Genomic DNA, 4098 nt, shown 5'->3' on the forward strand with positions numbered 1-4098 from the left:
GGGTTAACTGGAGATAATCTAAGAGGGAAGGAACTGGCATTAAGGAGGATCAAGGAAAGGCTTCCTATACCAAATGGGATTTTAGGTAAGGCATAAAAAGCCAGGGAAGCCAGGAGGCAGAGACAAGGAGGAAGAACATTCCAGGTACAGGAGACAGCCAGTGAAAATTCAGTCAGGAGATGGAGTGTCTGATTTGAAGAATTAACGAGAAGTCCGGGGGCACTCGATCTTAGAGCATGCGTAAGGGAGTAAAGTGTAAGACTGGAATGGTCAGAAGGCGTTGGGTTATGAAAGGCTTTCAAAGCAGCATGATGAATTTGGAGGTAAGAGGTAGTTAACTGGACTTTATTGAATGGTATGTACGTGTGTGTAACACGGTTATATGGTACTTTAGAAAGATCATTTTGATAACAAAATGGATGATGGGCTGGAATGAGGAGAGACGTGAGGCAGGGAGATGGATCAGAAAGCTACTGTAACAATGCAGGAGTGGCATGGTGAGGACTTGGGTTGTTAGAGAGAAGTGAATGGAGTATGATGAAGGTCTGATTGACAGGATATTGCAACAGATCATATACAGCGGGTAAGAAAGAGTGGGAAGCCACGGACGAAAGCCCTGTGTCTGGGTGCCTGGGAGGGCAGCGGTCTCCTGGACAGTAAATTCAGAAAATGGAGGGTTTGGGGGCAAAGATAATGAGTTCCGTTTTAGATACGTTGGGTTTAAAATGTCTGAGGATCCTTTCAGCACTAGGTCTGTGATTCTATGACCCCTTGTAGATAGAACAGCAGTTTTTGGATAGGGCCATCTTCCTGGCAACCAGAGACCCAGCTGCTTCTTACAAGGCAATCTTAAGACTAACAGCGTGCTTTTTGACGTCACTTCCGGTGTGACAACTTTCTCCAAGTCTCCTTACCCTAGGGAGCTGGAGAAGATAGAAACCTTGCGCGGAGTCCATGCGCTGAGCAGGGCGCTGGTGGTGGTCCGAAGCCCCAGGGCCTGGAGGGGCTGGATCATCACAGCCGCCAGCCCGCCCACTCTGAGACTCCCGGCGGATGTTGAGAAGGTGGAGGGCGCAAACCCCGTCACTATGGTGCCTGGCGATGGTGTGGGGCCCGAGCTCATGCTGGCTGTCAAAGAAGTCTTTAAGGCAGCCAAGGTGCCGGTGAAATTTCAGGAGTACCATCTGAGTGAGGTGCAGAACATGGCCTCAGAAGAGAAACTGGAGCAGGTGCTGAACTCCATCAAGAAAAACAAGGTTGCTATCAGTGGGAAAATCCACCCCCTACTGAATGCAAAGTACACGGGGGTCTTGACCTCGTATAGCATGCAGCTCAAGTGCAAGCTGGACCTGTTTGCCAACGTGGTTCATGTCCAGAGCCTCCCAGGATATAAGACCCGGCACAACAAGCTGGACTTGGTGATCATCCGTGAGCAGACTGAGGGAGAATACAGCTCTCTGGAGCACGAGAGTGTCAGGGGTGTGATTGAATGTTTGAGGATCATCACTCGGGCCAAGTCCGAGAGAATTGCCAAGTTTGCTTTTGACTATGCCACCATTTAAGGATCGGGGGAAGGTCACAGCTGTGCACAAGGCCAATATCATGAAGCTGGGCGATGGGCTGTTCCTGCGGTGCTGTGAGGAGGTGGCCGAGCTCTACCCCAACATCAAGTTTGAGACCATGATCATAGACAACTGTTGTATGCAGCTGGTGCAGAATCCATACCAGTTTGATGTGCTCGTGATGCCCAATCTCTATGGAAACATCATTGACAACCTGGCAGCAGGTCTGGTGGGGGGGGTGCAGGCGTGGTTCCTGGTGAGAGCTACAGTGATGAATGCTCTGTTTTTGAAACAGGCGCAAGGCACCCCTTTGCTCAGGCTGTGGGCAGGAACATTGCCAATCCCACTGCCATGTTGTTGTCTTCTAGCAATATGTTGAAGCACTTCAACCTGGAATATCACTCCAAGATGATTGCTGAGGCGGTGAAGAAGGTGATAAAAGCTGGCAAAGTTCGGACCAAGGACATGGGCGGCCACAGCACCACTACTGACTTCTTCAGGTCTGTCATCAGCCATTTGCAGCCTGGTAGTGGGGACTAGAACCCCTTCCCAATTTATTATCCTTGAAGAGAGCCCCTAGACAACTCCTTCCACACCCTACTTCCATAAAATGGACTACATGAAGGAACCTGCCTCTGCACCCGTTTCATGGGACAAGATCTCCCATCTACAGCTGTTTGGCTTTTTGTTTCAATAAAAACATGGACCAAAAAAAAGAGACAAACTTTGCTCTACCAGTTTCATTGTCAGTGTAAGTCCAATAAAGGAGATTGGATTAGATGAAGCAGATTAAGGTCATAGTGAGGAATCTCATGCTCTATAACATAAAAATCAGCTGGTATACCTGTGATATTTAATTATAATGTAATGATGCCATAACATTTTAATGTAATTAAACTTTTGCAGTTGAGTTCTTAGCACTTAACAGATTGTTTTGTTTGTTTTAAAGATAAGATCCTTGAGGCCAAGGATTATTTTAATATCTAACAGTGCCCTGCACAGAGTAGCCAACCAATAAATGAATGTTTGATTGAAATGGAGAGCACATAACCCTCTCTGTATGTATATATGTATGCATATGTATATATATGCACATATATAGGTAAAATGTGTATATATATATATATATGTATATTTATATACAAATGGGATGAATGAATTAAATTCAATAAACATTTATCAGACACCTGTTTTATACAAGCTCTTATATCTTATATTATCACTTATATTATCTTATATCTTATATTATCACTGAGGATACAAAGATGAAAAAACTATAATCATTTCTCTCATTGAGTTCACAGTCTAATTAGAGGAGATGGGATAGAACATGTATAAAATAATTCGCATGCAGAATAGTGCAAAATATCTCATGCAGAATAGAATGTGATAGAATGAAGAGGTTTGAGGAGGAAGTAGTTACTTTTAGTCGAGGGCATCAGGAAGGGTTTTATGGAGTAAGTGGCCCTTGAGATGAACTTTTTAGGAAAAGAAGAATTTCAGTATTCAGAGATGTGGAGGACACATCATGAGGGACCATCTACTCAAATGTGTAGAGGAAGCAGAATGCAGATTGACTGAATGTATGCTTGTGAAGGGGAATAGTATAAAATAAGGCTGGAAACACTGGTTACAGTCATATTGTTGAAGGCCTTAAGTATCAGCCTTAAGAGTTTTTATTTCTAAAGGAAATAGGGAGCCATTGAAGGTTTTTGATTAGGGGAATACCATGGTCAGACCTTCGCATTTGGCTTAATGAAAATGGTAATAGCTAACATACAGCACTTATTATGTGCCAGGCATTGTGGTAAGCACTTTATAATTATTATCTCATTTGATCCTTATAAGCCTTCTTGGGAGGTGATCAATTGTTGTGTCTGACTCTATATGATCCTATGGACTTTGTCCATAGAGTTTTCTTGGCAAAGTTGCTTGAGTGGTTTGCCATTTCCTTCTCCAGTGTGTCCCCATTTTGCAGATGAGAAACAGAGGCAAATAAGGATTAAGTGACTTGCTCAGGGTCACAATCTAGTAAACGTCTAAGGCTGAATTTGAACTCAGATCTTCCTGATTCCTTGCTCAGTGCTATATCTACTTACCACCTAGATTCCCCATGATAGTATTAAGATATTATTATCATCATGATAATATTAGCCTGATTTATCAATTGATTATGACATTGATTCTTACTCATGCTGGATATGACAAAAGATTTTCTTTTTAAAAAATGTTTTTAGATTAAATTTTATGTTTATTTTTAGTTTACACCATTCATTTCCACAAGATTTTGAGTTACAAATTTTCTCCCTATCTTTCCCCAACCCACCACCCCAAAACAGCGATCCCATTGTATACCCCTCCCACAGTCTGCTCTCTCTTCTATCTTCCCCCATCCCCTCTCCGATTTTCCAGTAGGGCAAGATGGATCTCTATATCCCAGTAACTGAATATCTTATTTCCCAGTTGCATGTTATATATATGTATAGATAGATAGATAGATAGATAGATAGATAGATAGATAGATAGATAGATAGAT

General features: G+C 42.8%; 1 pseudogene; it reads left to right on the top strand.

Moving 5' to 3' along the window:
• Positions 1-236: 236 nt before the first annotated feature.
• LOC138176224 (isocitrate dehydrogenase [NAD] subunit beta, mitochondrial pseudogene) lies at positions 237-2102 on the top strand (annotated as a pseudogene).
• Positions 2103-4098: the final 1996 nt, after the last annotated feature.

This window comes from Petaurus breviceps, unplaced genomic scaffold (assembly GCF_028583685.1).
Source record: "Petaurus breviceps papuanus isolate PSGF00001 unplaced genomic scaffold, PetGlider_PUasm1.0 84, whole genome shotgun sequence".
NCBI classification, from domain to species: domain Eukaryota; kingdom Metazoa; phylum Chordata; class Mammalia; order Diprotodontia; family Petauridae; genus Petaurus; species Petaurus breviceps.